The sequence below is a fragment of the Plecotus auritus genome (assembly GCF_963455305.1).
Source record: "Plecotus auritus genome assembly, chromosome: 4".
NCBI lineage: Eukaryota > Metazoa > Chordata > Mammalia > Chiroptera > Vespertilionidae > Plecotus > Plecotus auritus.
Window position 1 is genome coordinate 98,040,768 of NC_137775.1, and position 26,797 is coordinate 98,067,564.

General features: G+C 43.6%; 1 protein-coding gene across 14 annotated transcripts in view; it reads left to right on the forward strand.

Annotated features, from left to right (window-relative positions):
* The window catches only part of FKBP5 (FKBP prolyl isomerase 5), a 154,692-nt gene that overhangs the window by 13,997 nt on the left and 113,898 nt on the right, over positions 1–26,797 (forward strand). For 6 of the 14 annotated variants that reach the window (XM_080664977.1, XM_080664973.1, XM_080664974.1 and 3 more), the window contains exons 1-2: positions 17,327–17,549; positions 17,924–18,334. The exons of 1 other annotated variant lie outside the window; for it this stretch is intronic. The gene's annotated coding sequence lies outside the window, so the exon portion shown is untranslated. Of the gene's footprint in view, positions 1–2,795; positions 2,943–17,326; positions 17,550–17,923; positions 18,335–26,797 lie in introns of those variants that run through there. 7 more of the 14 variants (XM_080664981.1, XM_080664982.1, XM_080664983.1 and 4 more) reach the window with 5 other exon arrangements.

A 26,797-nucleotide genomic window follows, 5' to 3' on the forward strand; every position in this document is an offset into this window, starting at 1 on the left:
TAGAAACATCAATGAGAGAGAAACATTGATCAGCTGCCTCCTGCATACCCCCCATTGGGGATGTGCCTGCAACCAAGGTACATGCCCTTGACCGGAATCAAACCTGGGACCCTTCAGTCTGCAGGCCGATGCTCTATCCACTGAGCCAAACTGGTTAGGACCCATGGGTTATTCTTGTCCCATCCCTCCCATCCACTCTCTTCTTTGGGGGCCCACTGCCACTGCCTTGACATCTCTCACCACCTCCCTCCCAGAGCTCCTAAGTGGGGGGTCCCACCTCCAGGCTTATTCCACCCTCCACACCACTGCCAGAACAGTGTGCCTCAAACACACAGCTGAGGGGTCCCACCTCCAGGCTTATTCCACCCTCCACACCACTGCCAGAACAGTGTGCCTCAAACACACAGCTGATCTGTAACTTAGAACCCGGCTGGACCCCCACCACCATCTGGATGAAGGGCCAAATGCCTAACATGGCACAGCCATCCCTCCGTGCACGGCATGCAGAGCTCCTCCACTCGCAGCCTGCCCCTAACTCGCATGACGTCCCAGCCTCCTGGACCACGTCCCAGCCTCCCGGACCACGTCCCAGCCTCCCGGACCCCCAGGTGGCCATGTTGGTGTGCACCTCTGAGCTTCATAGGTGCTGTTCTTATTGCCTGGCATGTCAACCCTCTCCTTGTCCTAGGAAGGACCTCCTCATCTTTCCATATTCTATTAGAAGACATTGTATAATAGTGCTGACAGCCCAGCCAGTGTAGCTCAGTGGTTGAGCATCCACCCATGCACCAAGAGGTCACCGGTTCGATTCCTGGTCAGGGCACATGCTCGGGTTGTGGGCTTCTGCAGGAAGCAGCTGATTGATATTTCTCTCTCATCGATGTTTCTATTGCACGCTCTCTCCCCCCTCCTCTCTAAAAAAAAAAAAAATCAATAAAAACAAACAACAACAAAAAAATAGTGTTGACAATAATGATTTAAAGTCAACATTTTGACTTGCACATACCAGGCACCATTCTGACTGTTCCAGGGGTCCTCAAACTACGGCCTGCGGAACACATGCGGCCCACTGAGGACATTTATCCGGCCCGCCGGGTGCCGCTGCCTGTCTTGCTTAGCAGCCGACTAGTCCCGGGCCCGCAGTGCACATAGGAATTTGTTCATAGTTGTTTTTTTAAACTATAGTCCGGCCCTCCAACGTCTGAGGGACAGTGAACTGGCCCCCTGTTTAAAAAGTTTGAGGACCCCTGGGTCACTATGCTATATATGCTTGTTCAATCCTCATATCAACCTTGCTACTATTTATCATCTCCATTCTAGAGATGGGAAATTGATACACAGAAAGTCTAAGTGACGTATTTTCCTAAGGTGACATGCCTAATAGGTGATGGAGGGGAGTTTACACATAGCCAGTTCAGCTGAAGAGTTTGTGCAGTTAACCCCTGCATTGCACGCCCTCACTCGCTGTTCTAAGTATTTGCCAACTTACATAGCTTTTGAGCAATTCCGAGTCAGTTAATGTCTGATAAATAAACGAACTCATTACAATTTAATGGAATGAAGAGGTGGGGCTCATCTTCATTTCGGAAAGATGTCTCCCATGCTAACACTATTTTATTTTTATGGAACAGAAAATTTTAAAGAAAACAGATTTGAGAGTAAAATCCCATAGACCCGTGGTCAGCAAACTGCGGCTCGCAAGCCACATGCGGCTCTTTGGCCCCTTGAGTGTGGCTCTTCCACAAAATACCACGGCCTGGGCGAGTCTATTTTGAAGAAGTGGCGTTAGAAGAAGTTTAAGTTTAAAAAATTTGGCTCTCAAAAGAAATTTCAATCGTTGTACTGTTGATATTTGGCTCTGTTGACTAATGAGTTTGCCGACCACTGCCATAGATCATGTTTTCATCTTATCTTCTTGCTTTTTACATGGATTTTAGATGGCTCTCCAAGCCTAAGTTTTTCAAGTCAACGAAGAGAAATGTCCGCAGGCTCTAATGACCTGCTTACCAGGACCGCACCCCATGACATGGGCAGGTGTCAGCTACATACTGAGCCCTCCCTGTGGTTATGCCGCCAGGCAGACAGACCCACTGAGAAGTGACCTAAAACAAGGTGCATTGTGGCTGATGCTGAAAGAACACCCCATCTCAGCACACGGGCCAGGGACAGAGTTGTTCCAAACAGGGGTGTCTGTGGGGGCTTTCTGGAAGAGGTGAGATTTGAGATAAGTCTTGAAAGATTTTGATAATTGGAGAGATGGGAAAGGTCAGGGAAGTCAAGAGAATGTTTGGCTCCCCAGGTTTGGTGGTAGAAAGGACAGGAAGGCAGGAAAGAAAGAGAGGATGTGACGGGTGGCGAGACCCAGCAACCGCATGGGAGAGTTGGTGACAGTACATTTTTGGACAGGTGGCTGATTTTTTTCATTTTCTGCTATCCTATATGCAAATTGATCATTTCAGTCTGGGGAGAAGCTCAAACAAGGATCCCCAGGTAGGAGAGTTTGCTTATCCTCCAATCTAACACCCTTGGCTGCCACCCAACCAGCCAACAGCTTCAGTCTTCCTATGCTCGCTTCTGAAACAGGTGCAGCCTAGGGACCAGCCATGGCTATGCCACTTGCTGGGTTGGCGGCTCATTGGCACAGTTTGCTGGGGTTGTTGAAGATTAAATCAGTTAAGGCACTTAAAGCATCTGGGACATGGGCCAGCTGCCAACAGGTGCCCTGAAGAAGTTAGCTGGTCTCGTCAAAGGTCTTTGAAATGATACGGAATTTCACTGGGCTCTCTCTCTTCCAGGCCACAAGATTGGGACTTTGCTGCCACCTCTCTCAAGTCCCAGGGTTCTCCTCACAAATGTGGCTCCTGTTGACCTGAGCAATATCCTCCCCGGCTGCCAAATGTCCTGAGTCAGTCTTCCCCACCTGTTTGCCTCTGCCCCTTACGGTATGTAGGCTGATGCCCCGGTTTCTTGGGATAAGGGTAATTCTGCTTTGGCCCGTAGGGCCTGCACAGGAAAGCAGAGCTGCAGTGAAACCTGAGTAGACACTTTCTGGGAGTGCACGGGGCACACAGCCAACTTTAGTTCTCGAGGGTCGGCCAGGTTCCTGACACCAGAGCTAGTCCCCAGAGAGTAGGTGCTGGCGGCTCTGGGCTCCTCGGGGGGCAGAGGGCTCACAGCCCTGCACACAGCCAGGCTTGGGAAATACTGTACCTGTTGGTTTGCACAACAGGGCGACAGCACCATCCGGCTATGCGAAGAGAGCCCAAAGATCTCTGAGAACCAGGCTGGGATGGCATACAAGTCTGGCTCCTCGCAGTGAAGGGGCAGGTAGAGAGGGATTAGCTTACAAAACAGAGGCTGGGCCCTGGCCCGGTGGCAGGCCCAACTGGCTGCTCCTGAGCAAACCCCAGGGCCTTGAGGTTGCACTCTGAACTATCAGGTTCACCCTCCCTCCTTCCCTAATTCCTTATCCACTTCAGATCTTTCTTCTAACACCCTAAAAGCTTTCTCTTAGACCCCCCCAAATCAGAGTGTCTTTTTATCACTATTTTTAAACAAATTGATTGTGATGTGCCATGGTGAGATTTCCCTTGTGTCTATCCTTTGTGGGGTCCATTCGGCAAATGTGGAACAATGTCAGCCATTATTGATCCTAAATGGCTTCCGTATCCCTTCTGTTGCAACCACTGCTGCTTAAAGGAGATGCCTGGGAGCTTGTTAACAACAATCTACCCAAATAGGAGTCTGTGCTTCGAACAAGTTCCAGGCTGGGTCTTGGGCCCACTGAACCAAGACCCCCTCCGCTGCGACTGTGAATGCTTCCATGGCAGGGCCTGGGTGTCACTCAGCTCTGTGCCCGCAGGCCCCACAGGGCCTATTTGTGGAATGGAGCCCTCAGCTGTGATGAGTTCTTGTTCATTCATTAAGTCAGCAAGCTTGGTGCCATCTCCCTTCCCAGCTCTGCATCGGTCAGCAGCGGGGCTTTGAGGAGCTCCCCCAGATCCACTCTTGAGGCCTCCAGGGAAAGCACTCCTGCTGGCGTAACCATGTTGGACCTCTGTCCTCTGTAAAAATGGAGATAAATATTTCTATGTCGAGGGTTGGTGTGATGGGATCAGCTTCAAAAGCTGGAAATTCTGGGTGACAGGTGTAACTCACTTTGGGGTTGGGGTAGAAGGGGGAAAACAAGTGAACAGTTAAGAAGCGATTTACAAGCTCCTTCCTAGAACATACAGAGAGCAGCTGACAATGCACACACCAGTGAATAAGCACATGAATTGTGTGCATGCTAGGTCAGCTTTACGGAGGTGTAATTTACACATGATGCAATGCACTCATTTAAGTGTACAGTCTGATGAGTTTTGACAAAGGTATTTGCTTGTGTAACCTCTATCACAGTATAGATCATTTCCTTCACTCTAAAAGTTTTCTTGCTCCATTTTTGCAATCGATCCCCACCTGGCCTGAGCTGCCCCCAATCTGCTTTCTGTCACTTTCAATTCTATTTGGTATTTTCTAGAACTTCAGGTACATGGAATCACACAGATGTATTCTTTTGCATCTGGTTTCTTTTGCTCAACGTAATGTTTTTGAGATTTGTCTATGATTTTACATTAGTTTGTTCCTTTCTATTGCTGTATTGTATACCATTGTAAGGATATACCACAATTTGTTTACCTACTCCTATTGATGGAGATTATTGCCGTTTGTAGTTTGAGGCCATTATGAAAAAGTTGCTATGAACATTTTTGTACACCTCTCTTTGTGAACATATGCTTTTTATTTCTCATGGAAGCAGAATTGCTGAGTTATATGGTAAGTATATGTTTAACCTCCAAAGACACTGCCAAGCTATTCCAAGTAGCTGTATGTTCCCGCCAGCAAAGTCTGAGCGTTCCATTAGTCGCACCTTGCCAGTTCTTGGTATTGTTGGTCAGTTTGATTTTAGCAATCTGGTTAGGCATGAGTGGTCTCTCACTGAAGCACGTAAATACCCACCCCTCCAACCTCTTCTGGGACCACTCCTCCCGCCCCCACATTTCTCCTCCCCATCTTCTCTGACCTCTCTCTTTCTCCCATGCTCAGAGCTCCTTTCCTGGAATTTTCATCCTCTCAAAATTTCCATAACTGGCTCTTTCTCATCATTCAGATCTCAGCACATATTACCTTCTTTTTTTAAAAAATATATTTTTATTTATTTCAGAGAGGAAGGGAGAGGGAGAGAGAAATAGAAACATCAATGATGAGAGAGAATAATTGATTGGCTGCCTCCTGCATGCCTAACAATAGGGATTGAGCCCGCAACCTGGACATGTGCCCTGACCAGGAATCGAACTGTGACCTTCTGGTTCATAGGTCGATGCTCAACCTCTGAGCCACGCTGGCCCGGCAGTACGTGTTACCTTCTTAGAGGTCTTTCCTCATCATCCTCAACACTTTTTATCACGTTAGCCTGCCTTTTTCTTTGGTGTAGTGAGCCCTATAGAAAGAAGCTTATTTGTCTACTTGTTGACTGCCTGCCCCATGAGAATATTAGCTCCATGAACCAAGACATCTTATCTGTTTTACCTAGAAAAGTTCCAGAGAAATAGTAGGTGCTCAATCTATATATATAAAAAAGGCAAATATGCAAAGTGTCCCCTCAGGAGTTCGACCAGGAGACTGGGAGTTTGATCGCTCACTATGACATGCACTGACCACCAGGGGGCAGCACGGAACGAAGGAAGGCCCTGGCTGGCAGCTGGAAGGCCCCAATTGGCCCTATTTCATGCACCGGGTCTCTAGTCCTATCTAATAAAGAGGGAATATGCTAATTGACCATCACTCCATCACAAAGATGGCTGCACCCACAGCTGAGGCCAAGTTCTCTTAAGGAGCCTTAACAAGCAATCAGCAGGGACCTGAGGCTACTCCTTCCCCCGCCCCCGTGGGGCTTGACAGGGGACCTCAGGCCACGCCCCCCACCTGGCAGGGCTAGACAGGGGACCTTAGGCCATGCCCCCCGCCCTGGTGTCAGGCTGGGGGACCTCAGGCCACACCTCCTGCCTTGGCACCAGACCTCAGGCCACAACCCCTGCCCCAGCGCCAAGCCAGGGGACCTGAGGCCACGCCCCCCACCAGGTGGGGCTTGACAGGGTACTTCAGGCCGCATCCCCCACCCTGGCAGCAGGCTGGGGGACCTCAGGTCACACCCCCCGCCCCAGCACCAGGCCAGGGGAACTGAGGCTGCGACCCCCTGCCTGACGGGGATTGACAGGGGACCTCAGGCCATGCTCCCCACCCAGCGGGGCTTGATGGGGGACCTCAAGGTGCACCCCCAGTGCTGGGTCGGGGGAACTCAGGCTGCACCCCCAGCCCAGCTGGACTTGATGGGGGACCTGAGGCTGCGCCCCCCTGCCAGTGGGGCTTGATGGAGGACCTCAGGCCATGCCCCCCACCCAGCGGGGCTTGACAGGGGGTCTCAGGCCGTGTCCCCCACTTGGCGGGGCTTGACAGGGGACCTCAAGGCACGCCCCCCCACCCCATCTGGGGGACCTCAGGCCACGCCCCTGACCTGGCACCGGGCCAGGGGACCTGAGGCTATGCCCCCTGCCCGGCGGGGCTTGACAAGGGTGGGACTGGCCAGGTCTGGATCCTAGCCCAATGGAGGGGAGGCGGCCGGGTCTGGGTCTCATGCAATTTTGAGGTGCATGTGGGTGGGCGGGGACTTGACTCTGGGTCCCCCTTTTAATGTGCACTAATTTCGTGCACTGGGCCACTAGTATATACATATATATATATATATATATATATATATATATATATTGTTGAATAAATTTGCAGTCCAAAGCATATGCTCAATATATTGGTCTTTGAGGTCCTGGGGGTTAAAGTATATGCATATCAACAACACAGAAATATTTAAATATTTAAATAATTTAAATCATAAATTATTTTTATTGTCTGGGTGATTTGATTTTGCATGTAAATATACTTAGGAACCTAAAAATATAGAAATGTAGAAAGAGGAAAATCAGCCATAGTTCCACAAAATTCTTGTGGTTTAAAAGTATAAATCGTTTTTAGTTATTCACTAATTTAATTTTTTAAATTATTTTTAAAGTTTGATTTTGAATAAATAATACTTTACATGGAAAAAATCAAACATTATATCCTTCCAGAAAAGGCTACTCAGATACAAACATAGATATACCTATTCGCATTTCCCCCCAAATACTACCGTATGGTATGCATTGCTGTTTCTTGCTTTTTAAAAATTTAACAATTTATCTTAGAAATCATTCCACATCATTATGTGTATCAATTAAGATTAGGTTCAGCTGTGAGTGACGGACAATTCAAAATATCAGTGCCTTGCAAAATTAGACATTGATTTCTCTCTCATGAATGAAGTCCAGAGGTAAGTAGCCAGGCAAAACTAGGATTCTACGTTATTGGGAACCCAGATTCCTTCTATCTTTTACTATGCTGTCCTCAACATGGGGCTTCTACCTCATGGTGTAATATGGCTGCCTGGGCTCCAGCCATTACATCTGCATCTAGCCAGCAGAAAGAGGAAAGGAAAGTGTCCTTTCTAAGGACACTTCCTATGACATTTCTGCTCAGCTCCTATTGGCCAGAACATACCCAGCTGCAAGGCAGGCTGGAAAACATCTTTTTTTATTTCAGGTAACTATGCACTCAGTTAAAAAATCAGAGTAGAAGAGGAGAATGGATATTCGGAGATGAATAGCAATCCTGTTACAGTATACATAGATTTGCCTCATTTTAACAGGGTTTTTAAAAATATATTTTATTAATTTCAGAGGGGAAGGGAGAGGGAGAGAGAGATAGAAACATCAATGATAAGAGGGCAATCATTGATCAGCTGCCTCCTGCATGCCCTCTACTGGGGATCAAGGCCACAACTCAGGAATGTGCCCTAGACCAGAATTGAACCCGTGACCCTTCAGTCCGCAGGCTAACACTTTATCCACCAAGCTAAACCGAATAGGACAGATTTGCCTATGGAATTGTTTATAGCCACTTGTCCAATGAAAAGTGGGAGCCTCTCACCAAGCCTCATGTCCTGCACTCCCAAATTGAAGTCTCTCTTGGTTGTGTGATTGGTAGAGCTAGGTCACATGTCTATGTCCTAGCTGCAAGGGAGACTGGGGATTTGACTTCTGACTTCTAGATTGAGGGGTAAAACTCATAATAAGGGAATTTTCCCAAATAAAGAAAGGCCATTTAGAATTTGGACCAATCCTCCTGTCAAAGACAACTATATATATGCTAGACAAATGTTTTTAAATCTTAAAAGCATCAAAAACTCTAGCAAAATAGTGAGGAATTACTGGACTATGATACATGAAAAGATAGGAGTCCAGAGAGATTAGAGTCACCAGATAAAATACAGGATTCCCAATTAAATTTAATTTCAGATAAATAACATTACTTTTTAGTATAAGTATATCCATGCAATACTTGGAACATACTGATACCAAAAATAATTTGTTGTTTATTTGAAACTCAAACTTAACTGGGTGTCCTGTATTTTTTATTTGTTCAACCTGGCAACCCTACCAGAGAAGTGAGTCCAGCACTCAAGCTGCTTTTGCCAATCTGAGTCACTGGAGAGGCTGAGCTATGCTTCTGAAAGCTTCTTAGGACTATGGGTCCAAAATTGGAGTTCAGGGCCTACCAAAGTTAGAGATTCTGATAAAGCACCCCTGTGGTAGACTATACTTTGACCCCCAATGAACCATGGCTATTTATGCCCTATGTACTCTGGGCTCTGTGATCCACTTCACCTAATAGAATGTGATGGAAGTGATGTTGTATCAGGTCTAGTTCAAGACTTAAGGAGGCAACTTCCTTCCATATTTTGTCTCTGGGGGTAGCCAGTTGTCATGTAAGAAGTTCAACTACCCTAAGAACAGGGACCTAACCAAGGAATTGGTGACACGTGTCCAGATGGATTTCAGAATTTCTATGGACCTGTGGCTACTATGTGCCTGCCATTTCACCCTTTTTGAATAGGACTATATATTGAGATTTTCCTTTCTCTGCCTCATCATTTCCTGTGGGGAGCAGATAAGTTGTCTTAATTCAAAGTCATCAGATCCAGAGGAGCATCACTTGAGAAACTTCATCCATACCTGGATCTGATTTAGATGATGCCATTATAGACTTAAAGCTCAATCCTATTACAATAATGCAGTGAGACTTTGGGGTCCTAAGGGTGGCAACTATATTTTGTATGTGGAGGGAAGTGAATCATTAAGGGACAGAGATAAATGGTTACTTTAGTAGCCCCCAGTGAACCATGTATTTAAGTATTCACACCATTATTAGTTTCCTCCCCTTGAATCTGGACTGCCCTGTGATCTGCTCTAACTGATGGACTACAGTGGAAAAGACAGTGTAAATTTCAGGACTAAACGTTAAGAAGGCCTGGCAGCTTCCACATTTGCTCTTTGAAAGAAGCCAACTACCATGTTTAGAAGTCCAACTACTCTGAGACCACCACACTGTGAGAAGCGCAACCGAGCCTCATGGAGAGACCATGTGTAGAAGAACCAAGGATCCTGGCCAACATCCCACGGAGCTCCCATTGGCCTTCTATGTGAGTAAGGCCATCTTAGAAGTAAATCATTCAGGCTTGCTCAAGCTGCCCCAACTGATGCCACATAGAGACCAGTTGTCTCTGCTGAATTCTGTTTAAATTGCTGAATCATGAGCAAATATATACAGTAGCTGTTGTTTTAATCCAGGAGTGAGCAAACTAGGGCCAGTGGATGGCCTGGTTTTTAAATACATATATATTTTTATTGATTTCAGAGAGGAAGGGAGAGGGAGAGAAAGATAGAAACATCAATGATAAGAGAGAATCATTGATTGGCTGCCCCTGCACACCCCCACTGGGGATCAAGCACACAACCCAGGCATGTGCCCTGATGGGGAATTGAACCGTGATCTCCTGGTTCACAGGTTGATGCTCAATACTGAGCCACACCAGCCGGGCCTGCCTGTTTGTTTTTTTAACAGATTTATTGAGACATAACTCATTCAAAATGAATAAAAAGAAATTTTTTTTAAAAAAGAAGAAGAAAAAAGAAATATAACTCATTCACATTTCATACAATTAACTCATTTAAAGTATCCAACTCAGGCCCTGGCTGATGTTGCTCAGTGGTTAGAATGTCGGCCCATGCACCAAAGGGTCAGGGGTTTGATTCCTGGTCAAGGGCACATACCTGGGTTGCAGGTTCAAACCCCGGCCTGGTCGGGGCACGTGTAGGAGGCAAGCATTGCTCTTACTTTCTCACATTGATGTTTCTCTCTTACTCACTCTGTTCCTCCTCCTCCCTCCCGTCCTTCCACTCTCTAAAAATGAATGGAAGGGGGCAGGGGTGTGGGCATGTATGGAGTGGGGGAGTGGGGAGGGGGGGGGCGGGGGAAGGTCAATGGGGAAAAAAAGGAGACATATGTACTACTATTTGTAATACTTTAAACAATAAAATAAAATTTAAAAAAAGAGAAAGAATCAATGGAAAAAGATATCCTCTAGTGAGGATTAACAAAAATAAATAAGTATCCAACTCAGTGGTTTTTAGTATATTCACAGATATTTGTAATCATCACCATAGTTAACTTTAGAACTTCCTTTTTATTTTAAAAAAAAGTATATTTTATTTATTTTACAAAGGAAGGGAGAGGGAGAGAGAGAGAGAAACATCAGTGAGAGATAATCATTGCTCAGCTGCCTCCTGCATGCCCCCTACTGGGGATGGAGCCTGCAACCTGGGCATGTGCACTGACAGGGAATTGAACCCTGACCTTCTGGCTCATAGGTTGATGCTCAACCACTGAGCCACACTGGTCAGGCTAGAACTCGTTTCTCACCTCAAAAAGAAACTCTTTACCTGGCATCTTCCTACCCTTCCTTCCCCCATACTCCAAGTTCTAAGCAATCACTACTCTACTCCCTGTCTTCTGTATTTTCTCAAGAAAGATTTCATATGAATGGAATCATATACTATATGGTCTTTTGTGACTGGCTTGTTTTACTGAGCATAATGTTTCCAAGGTTCTTCACTGTTGTAGCATCTATCTGTACTTCATCCTTTTTTTATGGCAAATAATGTTCCATTGTATGGATATACCATATTTGTTCATCCATCAGTTGATAGACATTTATATTATTTTCACCTTTTAGCTATTATGAATAATTATATACACATTGGTGTAGAAGTGTCTGTTTGAATCCCTGTTTTCAATTCTTTTGGGTATATGCCTAGATTGCAATTGCTGGGTCATATGGTAATTCTATGTTTAACATTTTAGGAAATGACATTTTTTCACAGAGGCTGTACTATTTTACATTCCCACCAGTAGTGCACAAGGGCTCTAATTTCTCTACATACTCACCAATACTTAGCAGCCTTATCAAAAATCAGTTAACCACAGGGCCTGGCTGGATACCTGAGTTGGTTAGAGCATTGTCCCAATACACCAGGGTTTTGGGTTTGATCCCTAGTCAGGGCACATACAAGAATCAACCAATGAATGTATAAATAAAGGGAACAACAAATTGATGTTTCTCTCTCAAATAAATAAATAAATAAATAAATAAATAAAATGAAATTTTAAAAATAAAAAATAAAAATCAGGTGACCATAAATATGTGGGTTTACTTCTGGATTCTCAATTCTACTTCATCATTGTCAATCTGTGTGCCAGTACCAAGGGTTGATTTCTTTGTAGTAAGTTCTGAAATCAGGAAATGTGATTTCTTCTACTTTTTAAAAAATACTGTTTTGGCTATTCTGGGTTCCTTTCAATTCCACATGAATTTTAGAATCAGTTTGTCAATTTCTATAGAGAAGTCAGCTGGGATCCTGATGGAATTGCATTAAATTTGTAAATCAATTTGGGGAGTATTGCCATCATAGGAATATTAAGTTCTTTAATGTATGGACAGAGGATGTTTTTCCAATTATTTGGGTCTTTTAAGTTTTCTTTCAATAATGTTTTGAAGTTTTCATAGTATAAGTTTGGTATTTCTTTTATAAATTTATTCCTAAGTATTTTATTCTTTTAAACAATTTTATAAATGAAATTTTTTCTTAATTTCATTTTTGGATTTTTCATTGAAAGTGTAAAGAGAAATACAATTGATTTTTGTTATTCATCTTGTATCCTGAAACCTTGCTAAATTCCTTTATTAGTTTAATGGTTTTTTTAGGGGATTTCTTAGGATTTTCTATACACAAGATTATGATATCTGTGAGTAGAGATAGTTTTAATTTCTCCTTTCTAATCTGGGTGCCTTTTTTTAAAAAAATGCGATGATTTTTTTAATATATATTTTTATTGATTTCGGAGAGGAAGGGGGAGAGAGATAGAAACATCCATGATGAAAGAGAATCATTGATCAGCTGCCTTCTGCATGCCCCCTCTTGGGAATCAAGCCCACAACCTGGGTATGTGCCCTTGACTGGAATTGAACCTGGGACCCTTCAGTCCGCAGGCTGACAATCTATCCACTGAGCCAAACCGGCTAGGGCAGGATGCCTTTTAATTTTTATTTCTTGTCTAATTGCCCTGGATAGAACCTTCAGTACAATATTAAATAGAAGTGGCAAGAGTGAGCCTCCATGCCTTGTTCCTTATCTGGTTTCCTGGGGAAAGTATCCAGTTTTTCAAGTATGATATTAGTTGTGGGTTTTCATATATACCCTTTATCAGCTTGAGGATGGCTGTCTGTTTTTGCAAATAAAGTTTAATTGGAACCTAGCCATGTCATTCATTTTATGTATTGTCTATGGCTACTTTGTATCATAACAACAGAGTTGAATAGCTGTGTATGGCCTATAAGCCTAAAATATTTACCATCTGGCCCTTTAAGGCAAAGTCCATTGACATCTGTTTTTAAACCACTAAGTTTTGGGATAGTTTGCTAGGGAGCTATATGTAACTAAAATAACTCCCCATCTTTGGGACCTCAAAGAACTGCAGCATTGAGTAAGGGGGAACCATAAATAAGCAAACTCTCGCACAGACTACAGTCCAGATTTAAGTCATCTGGGAGACTCAGAAATCACAAGTTCTGAAACTGGGTTACAGTGAGCCTAGCTTGCTAGTGTCCCCAGATATCTGTAGAAACAAATGAAAATTCTTCACAGAGGAATAGTATCATTTTTGCCCCAAATGATTTTTTATTTATTCTTTTTTAAAAAAATTCTTTATTGTTTGAAATATTACATATGTCTTCTTTTTCCCCCATTAATCTTCCCTCGGCCGTTCCCACCCCCATATTTATTCTTTTAATGTTTGTTTGTTTTTGTTGTTAATCTTCATCCAAGGATATTTCTTCCATTGATATCCAGAGAGAATGAAAGGAAGGCAGGAAGGGAGTGGGAGGAAGAAGAGAGGGAGGGAGAGAGAGAAAAAAAACATTGATGTGAGAGAGATACATCAATTGGTTGCTTCCTCCCACACACATTTGGACTGGGACCAGGGGTCAAACTCGCAACCATTCTGTCCACAGGCTGGCACTCTAACCACTGAACCACACAGGCCTGGGTGAAATGGTTAAGAAAAAAATGCAATGCCCAAAATATAACCAGGTACATGAGAAGGCAAAAAAGTATGGGGAAGAACCAGTAGTAAAAAATGGCAATGGAAGATGATCCATAGGGACTCCAGGTTGGAATTAACAGACACAGACCTTAAAACAGCTCTACTTACTACGCTTAAGGAGAGAAAAGCCAAGCTTGAAAATTACAGCAGAGAACTAAGAGCTAGATATAGGAAGTGACATAGCAGTTCTGAAAAAGAACAACACAGAAATTCTAGAACTAAAAAAAAAAAAAAAAAAAAAAAAAAAAAAATAGAATAACCTAATTTAAGAGTTTAATGGTGGATTTAAGAGATTTTTAAAAATATATATTTTTCATTGACTTTAGAGAGGAAGGGAGAGGGAGAGAGAGATAGAAACATCAATGATGAGAGAGAATTATTGATCGCTGCCTCTTGCACACCCCCTACTGGGGATTGAGCCCGCAGTCTGGGCATGTGCCCTTGACCAGAATCAAACCTGGGACCCTTCAGTCCACAGGCCAACGCTCTATCCACTGAGCCAAACCCGCTAGGGCTAAGAGATTTTTTTTTTTAAGCTGAAGAGAGAATTAGTGAACTGAAAAATAGTGAGAAGAAAATTTTAGAATAAAGCATGGAAGGACCAAAGATAGAAAATACAGAAGAAAGGGATGTATTGAGAAGGTCTAACATGTTTTAATTGGGGCCTCAGAAGCAAAGAGGAAAAAGTACAGAAACAGTATTTGAATGACTGAGAATATTTCAACATTTATTTTTTTTTAACTATTCAAAAGTTGATAGGTAGCCATGAAATGACAGATATCCACTCCACCACATGTTCTGACTCTTAAAACAGTACATCCTTCCTGCACAAATCTGCCTTTGAAAGAATTCTGAAACCAATATAGAGGTAGCTCCGTGGTGGTTGGACTAGGGCTTTGGCAGGCTGAGTTCAAGTACAAGCTCTGCAGCTTCCTAGCTGTGCCGCTTGGAGAAGGCTGTTAAAGTTCAGTTTTCTCAACTAATAAATGGGACTAGCGGCACTGGCCTACTCCACATTGCTATTGTGAGAATCAAGTGACAGAATACATGTGAACAAACCTAGTGAATGCCAAATGCTTTAAGGGTGAGATGTGGTTTGAGCAGTAACACAAACATTCCCAGGGCACTAACAGTGACAGGTAGGAACGGCTACTTAATTTGCAGGTCCTGGCACAAAATGAAAATGCAGGGTGCCTTGTTGAAAAATGATTAAGAATTTCAAGATGGTGACAGCAGAGCATTAAGCCAAGCACAGATCACATGTCCACAAAATGAGCCGTGGTGACAAGCCTGGCATAGAACTGCTCTGTGCATGAGGCCCAGACCCAGGTGTCCGTAGCCATAGCCCACATTATCTTTGAATTATAAAGGGCAGCAATAGCCCTAACCGGTTTGGCTCAGTGGATAGAGCGTTGGCCTGTGGACTGAAAGGTCCCAGGTTCGATTCCGGTCAAGGGCATGTACCTTGGTTGTGGGCACATCCCCAGTAGGGGGTGTGCAGGAGGCAGCTGATCGATGTTTCTCTCTCATTGATGTTTCTAACTCTCTATCCCTCTTCCTTCTTCTCTGTTAGAAAAATCAATAAAATATATTTAAAAAAAAAAGGGCAGCAATATTTAGGGAGATTGCAAGCTTATATGTCTCCAAATGCTGAGTAGGGCAAGTGTAGTGATGGGCATGGTCTTCTGAGAGTGGGTGGGGCCAGTGAGGCTGCCATTGGAGCTATGGAACTGACTGTTCCCCACAGATTCTGGCCTAGGAAGAAAAGCCTGCAGCAGTATGTACAGGGCCTGTTGTTTGCTGAGGTGTGTTACAACACAGCCTGGCAGCCTCGGGGCCTCTCTGTCTTCCTCCTGGAAGAGCCTGGGCCCAGAGCATGTGACCTGGCCACACAGCCCTGCAGATTTGCCCACACTGCTCCTTGCTGTTCCCTCAATTACTAGGTTTTTCCAAGTCTGTATTTTGAAAATATGTATATTTTTGTTGATTTCAGAGAGGAAGGGAGAGAGAGAGACAGAAACATCAATGATGAGAGAGAATCATTGACTGGCTGCCTCCTGCATACCCCACCCCACACTGGGGATCAAGCCCACAAACCCGACCAGGAATCAAACCATGACCTCCTGGTTCATAGGTCAACACTCAACCATGGAGCCACACCAGCCCGGCTCCCGGTATTCTTTTTGCTCATGTATCCTCCCACTGCCTGGGAGTCCCTTTCCTTCCTCTTCCAAATCCCTCCACCTGGCAAACACAATCTTTTTTTTTTTTTAAATATATTTTATTGATTTTTTACAGAGAGGAAGGGAGAGGGATAGAGAGGTAGAAACATCGATGAGAGAGAAACATCGATCAGCTGCCTCCTGCACACCCCCCACTGGGGATGTGCTCGCAACCAAGGTACATGCCCTTGACCAAAATCGAACCTGGGACCCTTGAGTCCGCAGGCCGACGCTCTATCCACTGAGCCAAACCAGTTAGGGCCAAACACAATCTTTTAAGACTCAGCTCTAGGATCACCTCTTCAATGAGGCCTTCCCTGCCTCTCTCAGGAAGAGCTGATTCCTCACTCCTTGGAACCTTCCGCTGAGCTCTATGCAGATATCTGTCACAGTACCTGTAATAGGAGGAGTACTGCCATGTAATGTGCATATCACTGTCTCCAAGGCTGAAGCTGTCAAGGGCTGCAAAAAAATGTCTTCTCACGTCTGTATACCTGCACAAAGCACACACAGTGCTTACTACCTGCTATTAGTAAGCATAGCAAATGCTTAATCAATTGGTGTTGGTATGCAGAGTAGTTTTAATCACCATTGTTTTGCTGAATTAATGCATGTGTAAATTGTTTCAGGACTTTTCCTGGCATCTGGTCAAAAGGGAAGCTTCTAGGCACAGAGACAGGGCCCTTGCCCTGGAGGAGGTTTCAGTGTTGGCTGTCTTTTCTGCAGGCCCCACCTCTTGAAGGCAGGAATGATTTGTCAGATTGGCTCCTCATAAAAACCTAAGAGACCAAGGTGATAGAGTGGAGAGAGCAGATTTGGAGTTATGAAATTCGGCTTCTAATCTAGCTGTGAGACATTAGGTTTCCATAGGTAACTATGAAGTCCCATATGGGACTTAAGGTTTCTGTTTTTCAAAAAACGAGGGGACTGATCTAGTTATTCCCCAAGGCCCAGGAATCTCCATGGGAGCAACTCAGAGTTGGCCATCTACTTGGAGGAGCCTGGCTCCCTCTTGCAGCTGAGTTTGCTCAGCGGACCTACCCTTTGGGGGAGGAGTGCTGGTAGAGAACACAAACATTTTTTTACGGTACTTTGCTATCTCAATCACATGGAATCTAATGTTTGAGAGGTTCGTAAAGTCAACTAGCTGGTTCAGGCATTACTTTCTCTGGAAGTAAGGGTAGGTGTGTGTGTGTGTGTGTGGTGTGTAGTTCTGTGAGTGTGGTGTGTTGTGTGTTTGTGTGTGTGTGTGTGGTGTGTATATGCGCGCGTGTAGGGTGGTGGTGGGCGGTCAGTCAGTTTCCTCCATCCCTTCCCTCCAGCCCCACAAAGGGCTAGGGTCAGACACGTGGGCTGGCGTGAAGAGGCGGAGGTTACACTAAGGCGGAGGTGCAAATGGACGGGGGCGGGGTCTCATTTGCATGAACGGCTCGCAGCTACCAATCCAGACAAGCAGAACAAGAGCCCGCGCGCCTTTTGGGGGCGGACTGACAGCTCCGGGGCCCAATGGAAGGCGGGTCCTGCGAACGGCAGGGGCGGGACGGCGCCGGGCGCTGCCCGGGGGATTCGGGCCGGTTCGCGGGCGCTGCCAGTCTTGGGCGGCGGCGTCCGGCGCGCGGGCAGCCTGCTGGGCGGGCTGAGGGCAAACGGCGCGCGGGTGAGGCGGAAAGAGACGGAGCCGACGAACTACCGCAGCGACAGGTATCGGTTCCACGGCCGCAGGGATCGGGCGGGCGGCCGTGGCGCCCTGGGAGCCGAATCTCCTCCTTCGCGGTCCAGTCGCTGCCGCGCCACCTCCCCGCCCCCTCACGCCTCACGCGGCTCCCCAAGCGGGGGGCGGTGCGTCCGAGCGAGCGGGGCCCGGGGAGCCTCGAGGCCAGCGCGGCGGAGGCCCCAGCCCCATTGCGGGGCCCCTCTGCGCCCGCCCGGCCGCGGGGCCAGTGCTCCCTCCCGGAGGCGTGGAGCCGGGCGGCCGCGGGAGCCGCTCCCCGTCCCGCCGTGCTCCCTCTCGCGGAGGCGAGGCCGGTCGCGCCCGCTCGTTCTTACCGGCTTTTGTTTCCCGCCCGGGTTGACAGGTCCCGGCTCCGGCTCCCGTCGGCGGTCCCGACTCGCCCGAGGCCCGGCGCTCGTGACCGCGGCCGCCCGGAGCAGGCGGCGGGACCCGCGCAGAGGCGGGCGGCGCGTGAGCAGCAGCCGCCGCGGGCGAGAGAGAAACTTCGCCTTACGGGGCCCGGGCGGCGGGAGAAGTCCACCGGGGAGAGCCGTGCGCCGGGACGCCGAGGGCGCGATGGAGCCTCGCTGGTCCGGCGGGGCCCGTGGAGGGCGAGGATGACGGAGCGGCCGGCTCTGCGCTCCTCGCTTTAGGTTTGCGCTCCCGGGCGGTGGGTGTGGATGCGCGCTCCCCGCCTCACCTGCCGCCCTGGGACGAATGACCTTCCCGCTCTCAGGCGCTCCTGGAGGTGCCAGTGCGGCGCCCGTCCCAACAGGTGATTATTCCAGTGCCACCTGAAAGCCAGTTCAAAGTTGTTTTAGGGCTCCCTGTTCATTTTGCTCCTGGGACATTATAACGCCTTCCCCCTTACTGATGTTTAAAAAGCTTGTGCTGGCGATAGTGTAGGAGTCAAACCCTGTGTGGATTATTAAAAATAAAAATAGAGGCGTCGGCGTGTAGATTGACCTCTTTCGATTGATGAGCCTGGAGGAACGTTTTAGTCTCATTTAAAAAAATCAGTTTCTGCACAGGTGGCGGAAGCATAGCAAGGTACAAGTGGAAGTGGAGAACGCAGAACTGCAGATACACTTCGGTGTGTTCAGGACAGCGTGTACTACGTTTGGCCGCCATTCAGTAAATTCTGCATGAAGCTGAGCTAGTGGTTTTGGATTTACTTTTCAGGAGTATGTTTTCCAGTGGAATAAGGCTTAGTATTGAATGGGAGCTTTCTTTGCCTCTCTGAGGGTAGACAGGAGTGTTTATTTTTATTGTCTTCTCATTTTGTTACATTGTGTACAAGGGAAAAGTTAAAGCAGTATTTTGGTTTAGTGTTTTTAATATTCTATGGAGCTCTGCTACCTACCCTCCCCCCCCCTCCGCCAAGGGTTTTTACTTTAGAGAATTATGGTAGCTTTTTCTTTTGCTGTTTAAATAAAAAGTCAAGATAGACTTAAAAATTATTCTTACGGGAAATTTTTATTTTGCATACCTTCACTTAGCACTTTCTGTTTGTCTCTTTCCAACTGACCTCCATTTAACAAGCTACAATTATGGCCCTACCCAATTTAGGACATCTACAGAAAAAATACATTTAAAAATAATGAATAATAATTATTTTTAAAATACACATTTTAAATGAGAATTATTAATAACATTCATTTGTGAGAAACATGATTTAGTTTACTCATTTGTTTCTAATGTGCCTTGTTTTATGTCTCTCTTGGATATGATTTATACTTGAGATGTAAGTTTAACTTCTTAAGAACAAAGTTATAATTTTTATTTAATTATGTTATCTTATTAGTGTCTCATTGAATGGTAATTTTACTTAGCTAATTAGTAACACTCTTTAAAGCTGAACTCTAACCAACAGACTAGTTGTCACTATTTGGGATTTAAAAAAAATAATAAAAAATGGTCTTCGTGAAATGTTTTATTTTTCTAGAACAGGCTTACATGTTATGAGGTCTTTTGTCTTTCCAACATTTTACAAAACAAGCATGTTTCTGAATAATTTTTTTCTTTGGGGAAATTTGGGGTGAATGTCTTTTGTAAAACATAATGTTAACCAGTTCAACACGAAGAACTTAAAAAATATTGGATTAGATGACTAATTAAATCTTAAAATTTCTGCTTATTCTTGGATTGGAAAAGAATACATATCTTGGGTTATTTTTAGTTTCCTAAACGTTTCTTAGCTTAAGAGGAATCAGACTACAGAAGAACCTCCTTTTCTATAGCTGTATAAGTTATTATTATTGAAAGCTGGGTTGTCTTTTTGATTGAACAGTGGTTCGTCTTCAGGTAGTGTTTTATTTTCAATATAAAGTAGTAAGGAATCACATGAGATTAGGGAATAGTTTAACTACACTGGGTAATTAGAAATTTTACAATATTCTATGATGGTGTATATGCCACATATAGATTAAAATTATAGTTTTATTTACACAAAATCATACTTTAGGAACTTCATTAAAGTGTCTTTTATAATTAAAAGCTCATTTTCAGTTTTTAGATATTTTAATTACTGACTTTTGTCCATTTTAACTTGTGGTAGACCGTATCATAAAATTATCAACCACATTTCAGTTACAAAATTAAGCATGAGTTGAATTCTCACATCTACACAGTAAATATTGGGAATGTTTGTAAGTCATTTACCTTCAGGTGTGGCTTCTTTTGAGTTTGGGGGTGGGCAAATAATTTTAAATGAATAAAATGACAAAAAAATAAGGACATGTTAAAACAGCTAAATTCAAGGCTAACTCAGATGACACTGTTAGACATTAATACTGCTTTATTTAACAGTAACATGCATAATATACCTGGCATTAGGAATAGCCACTATAGGCCTTTAATATAAGGTGGGGCAAAAGTAGGTTTACACTTGTGAGTACCCAAAACAGTTGATTCTTGTAGTATTTATTAATTATTGTATTATTTCCATACGAACAACTGTAAAGCTACTTTTGCCCCACCCTGTATAATCATCACAATTCCTAAAGAAGAATCAGTATTATACATATTTTGGCATACTAAATTCTATAATTATTTAATGCTATAATTTTTAAACTATTTGAGCTTTCTAACCTAGCTGATTAATAATTAGATTTTGTTTTTTCATTATTTTACATTTCTGAATTTTCTATAGTGCATTTTTAATTTCTGACATTAATCTCCCAAAGTGTAAAGAAAATTAAATCTACACTCATCAGAAACTGGGTGGACATTGGTAAATAAATCACATAACTATTGACTTAAAAACAATAGCCACTTAAGTGTGATTTAATTTGCAAAGAAGATATTCATTTATTGTATAAAAGAGACTTCTGCCAATGAGACAGGTTAGGATACTTTATAATAGGACCTTATGTAGCCTTGTCTCCTTAATCTCTGTAGCTCACAGGTTACTAAGGATATTTTAGCAGTATTTGAAACACTGAAATTCAAGTACTGAAAATAATTTGTTACTTACAGTTTGTTATGATGAGAATTGACCTACACTCTGCTGAAACTTAAACATGTAAGACCATAGTCCTCAAAAGGGGCAAGTTCATTTTATGCTTCATTTAGTATTTAATTCTAGTCTTCTGGAAAACATCTGGTTAATGAGAGAAAAGAATCATCAGAAGGAATATAGGGTCTACACATTTGTTATACCTGTGTTCTACCCTTGGTCTGGAAGAAAAACACTTTAAAAATAAGAATAAAATTTTATTTTAGTTCTCAAACAATCAGACAAAAGATATTGAAAGTAAGTTGGGAATTGTAGCTGTTTGGAGCTGCTGTCATTTATGTAATAGTTAATCAAGGTTGTTTTCTTTAGAAAGAGGTACAATTATTAGGAAAATGAAAATGATGTATTTTCAGAGTAAAATAATGGGACATCCAAATACTAAAAATGTTTTTTTAAGATAAAAAATGTAGTACATTTAAATTGTTTGTTCTTGAAATTGCTCATGTTTTGGAAGGAGGAATAAAGATGAAGAAAGATCAAAGACTAGAAGAGGGTTCTTTTCCCTTTTGTAGTTGTGGTGGGGGGGAGCAGGCAGTGGTTAATTCTAGAACCATTTGTAATATTCTGCCTCCATCTTGGCATTTATAGATGATGTTAAATGAGGAGCCACTCCTAGTGTCTTGAAAATGACCATTTGATTGTCAGAAGCAGAGTTGGAAATTTCAGTTTGATCTCTTCAGAAATAAGATTTGTGCATATGTTTCTTTCCTGCCTCTGGAAATTAAAGTACCTCCTTTTCTGTCATATGAAAATTACACAGTGAAATTTGAAAGTCAAATGTCTCTATCACAGACTTAAGACTACAGTGAATTACTTTTAGGAATGGAGAAAATATATTTTGAATGAAGATAAAATAGTCTTTACTCATGTTAAATATTAACCGATGGAATTATTTCCATGTTTAACTTTTTAAAAAGGCAAGACAAAATAAAATCTTGTAATCATAACACATTTTAGGTTTTGCCTCTACCTTAAAAATTATTACATGATGGATGATAACACTTAATGTTTTGAAATTCTAGTTTGGGAAGGAGATTTGTTATGAGAAGATTATTTCATTGAAGCAAAACAGGGTAATTTACATGGAGAGATTTGTTTTGAATTACTCTTAAGTCAATACATAATACTTATTAAGAAAAATTGAGATGGTCATCTTTCCCATCTTAGATTTTCACTTTATAAATTATTTTAATGAATCTTTGTTGGTCCTGGATGGACTTCTTAGAATCTACTCATTTACATACATATGTTTATGGGTGTGTGTGCAGTTGACCCTTGAGCAAGGCATGATAGGGGTGTTGCCCACCTGCTCCCCAAGCTGAAAATCCAAGTATATCTTCTGACTCCTCCAAAACTTAACTATAGTTGGCCCTTCATATCCATGGATTTAACCAATTGCGACCCAAAAAGATATTTTCTTAAAAAAACACACACAAACTTTTATTGATTTCAGAGAGGAAAGGAGAGGGGGAGAGAGAAATAGAAACATCACTTATGAGAGAGAGTCATTCATCAGCTGCCTCCTGCATGTCGCCCACTGGGGATCGAGTCTGCAACCCAGGCATGTGCCCCACAAACCGTGACCACCTGGTTCATAGGTCGATGCTCAACCATTGAGCCACACCGGCTGGGCCAAAAGGTATTTTCAATCTGTGGTGAGTAATCTGCTTTATGGAGAGCCAACTGTACTCAGCTTGCCTTTGACTTATTGATAACATAAACAGTTTATTAATGTTTTCTATGGTTTGTATTATATACTGTGTTCTGTAATAGAGTAAGCTAGAGAAAATCAGGAGGAAGAGTAAACACATTTACTCTATTTATTGAAAAAAAAATCCATGTGTCAGTGGACCAGCATAGTTCACACCGGTGTTGTTCAGGGGTCATCTGTACATACACACATACAGGTAGATAGATACACAGATAGGTAAATTTTCTATTTTTTTGCATTTTATATATGTAACTATATTTACTACTATATATAAATCAATCCACTTATCTGTACCCGTGGTCGGCAAACTGCGGCTCGCGAGCCACATGCGGCTCTTTGGCCCCTTGAGTGTGGCTCTTCCACAAAATACCACGGCCTGGGCGAGTCTATTTTGTAGAAGTGGCATTAGAAGAAGTTTAAGTTTAAAAAATTTGGCTCTCAAAAGAAATTTCAATCATTGTACTGTTGATATTTGGCTCTGTTGACTAATGAGTTTGCCGACCACTGATCTATACTATATGACTTCGCAGGATAATTTATATGTGAAACCTCCCTCCCTTTTTAAGTTCTCACCCCAGGATATTTTTTTCATTGAATTTTAGACAGAGTGGAAGGGAGGGAGGGAGGAGAGGTGGGGGAGAGAGAGAGAGAGAGAGAGAGAGAGACATCGATGTGAGAGAGTTACATTGATTGGTTGCCTCCTGCTGATGCCCCAACTGGGCTGTGATCAAACTACCACCGAGGTATGTGCCCTTTACTGGGAATTGAACCTGCATCCCTTTTGTCCGTCTGTGGGCTGCTACTCTTAACCACTGAGCCAAAATGGGCCAGGGCAACCTCCCCATTTAAAAAAAAAATACATTTTTTATTGATTTCAGAGAGGAATGGAGAGGGAGAGAGAGAAAGAAAGAGAGAGAAACATCAGTGATAGAGAATCACTGATTGGCTGCCTCCTGCATGATCCACACGGGGATCAAGCTCACAACACGGGCATGTGCCCTGACTGGGAATCAAACCGTGATCTCCTGGTTCATAGGTCAACACTCAACCACTGAACCACAATGGCCAGGCCCCCCTTCTTAAATGAAATCCTGTACCAAGAGGAATAAAGTACATGTCCACAAAAAACTGATCCAAAATGTTCATAGCAGCTTTTTTCATAATAGGAATGAACACAACAGTATGTATGAATCTCAGTAATAGTATTCAGAGCAAGGGAAGCCAGGCATACAAATGTACCAAATGATGCCATTTATAAAAAATACAAGAAGAGGCAAGACTTACATATGGTGATAGAAATCAGGTCAGTGGTTTGGTTCACTTATTTAAATTCTTCCCTTTTTTCATCTATATAAGAAAGTTATTTTGTTACTTACTAAATTGGAAGATTTTTTTTTTAACTTTTTAGGGGGTTTTAATGAAAAAAAAATGAGAATGCTTCACACATAACAAGAGTATTGTTTTGTGAAATTTTAGTTTCCATCCTTTTAAGTGTGTATGTGACAAGTGACAATGTAAAGGCAGTCCTTTCTGTGGCTTTCTTGGAAAAGCTTTAAAAGGCGCTGCTGTGATATCTTCTGTCTTTAAAAGAAACAAAAATAAAAACAAAATAAGAAAATAAAAAAATCTCCCCTTTGAGTCCACACTCTGTTCCTCTCCATAGCAAACCTTTGGGAACTACTCCGTCGTCATTATTTCCACCACTTCTTCCCCTCGTTTCTCAACGCAGCCAGTCAGTCACACGTGACCTTTAGGTTTCTAAGTCCGCTGGTCACTTCTATTTTTCTTACTTTTCAATCCTCACCCGAAGGTATTTTTTTCCATTGATTTTTAGAGGTACGTGTGCTTTTGATGGGAATCGAACCAGGGCCCCTTTGGTCCACCGGCCGATGCTCTACCCACTGAGCCCCCAGCTAGAGCCGTTGGCTACACCCTCTGTTCCTTGGCTTCTCAGCAGCATTTGTCATGACTGGCGGTTCCTTCTCTAGATTTTTCTTGTCTTTGGACACCTCTGGGTAGGGCTCTGGGGCCGCCCTCCTCAGCCTCCTGGTCCTCTGCTTGGCTTCTGTCCTGGGTCAGTGGTCTAGTGGCTACTGTCCTGGGTCAGTGGTCTAGTGGCTACTGTCCTGGGTCAGTGGTCCAGTGGCTTCTGTCCTGGGTCAGTGGTCTAGTGGCTTCTGTCCTGGGTCAGTGGTCCAGTGGCTTCTGTCCTGGGTCAGTGGTCCAGTGGCTTCTGTTCTGGGTCAGTGGTCCAGTGGTTACTGTCCCCGTGACCCCATCGGATCCAGGGCTTCCTCCCTCCCGGTTCCCAGCCCAGCGGCAGCCGCTCCTGTGTCACCAAAGGATTGTTGGGAGCCTCAGGCTCTTTGCACAACTGACTCCCGAGGCCCAGCACGTTCTCCCCCAAAATCTGCATCTGCCCCTCCTCTCACTCACCTTCACCTTCACCTTCACCTCCACCTTCACCGCCACCTCCTCCCGGAGGCTTCCGGGCAGCGACCAAAGCCGCTCCAGATGCCGGAAGATGTTTGATAATGGTTTTTAATTAATTAACATTTTAAAAAATCCTCACCTGAGGACATATTTTCATTGATTTTAGAGAGAGGGGAATGGAGAGAGAGAGAGAGAGAGAGAGAGGAGAGAGAGAGAGAGAGAGAGAGAAACATTGAAGTGAGAGAGAACATCAGTTGGTTGCCCCCTGCATGCTCCCCGACCAGGGATGCAACCCACAACCTTTTGGTGTACTGGACAGCACTTAAGGAACTGAGCCACACTGATTAGGGTTCAACAAGTTAATCATTGATGCTGGGGATAAACATCTATTTTGACTAACCAAAATTATACATTTATGTGGCTTATATATATTTTTATCAACAAAAATATGTTAATTGAAGAGAAAAATGTCAAATGTCCACATCAGCCAACATGGATAAAAGGACTAACTTTTTTCAGTTAAATGAATATATTCATATATTCATGTTCCTCTGAAATGACAGACAGGGCCTTTTTGCCCTTTCTTACCCACTAATGACTTTCTGTCAATTCATAGCCTAGGAAAGAAAGATTGATTTTTTAGCTTTCATTTAGAATAAATTAGTCCAAATATTCTATATCTGTAGAATAAAGTACTAGTCATTTGGAAAGTTAGGTTGTTTTCAAAGTACAGTTTCTGAGGAATGCTGTTATCTAAATGTTTTTCTGTTATCTTCTCTTTCTCTAAAAACTCAGTCATTGCCATGCTTTGTTAGGTCTCAAATCTATACCTTCTGTCTAAACTTCAGGCCTTCCAAATTTGAGGCCCAGATTTTCACCTATGTCTTGAAACTAAATATGCTTAAATACCATCTCTAGCAGCTGCACACCCAATACCCCTCCCCCCAGTGAAATCCCCCCCTTCCCTTCCTGACTTTTCCTCTTTAGCTGTTAATGACTCCATTGTTCTTATTGGTCGTTTGTTACTCTTTCTTTACTTCTTAAGCTCAGTGAGTCACTAATTCACTCCTCCCCCACCCAACTTTAAAATGTCTCTTTGTATCTTTTAGTTTTTTATTTTATTTATTTAATTATTTTTAAAATTGATTTCAGAGAGAGGGAGTGACAGATAGAAACATCAATGATGAGAGAGACTCAACAGCCCCCCCCCCCCCCCCCACACACACACAACCACAACTGCTATACCTAGCCAGCTACCAACATGTGGATAGCATACACAGTGTGGATAAGCTTGAGGAAGGGATGATTCATGTCCTGGGTGGGATGGAGCGGATGGTGTGCAGTTTAAAACCTATGAATTGTTTGTTTCTGGAACTTTCCATTTACTGGGGTAACTGAAACCGCAGAAAGTGAGACAGTGGATAAAGGGGTACTATTGTAGCTAATTTCCAAGTCACTCAGCTCAAATAATCTGGTGAATGGTGACTGGCAATTTATCAAGGAATATAAGCAGCAGACTTTTCATAGACCACAGAAATGACCCAGGATGAGTTCCTTCTGGCCCAGAATATCTGCAA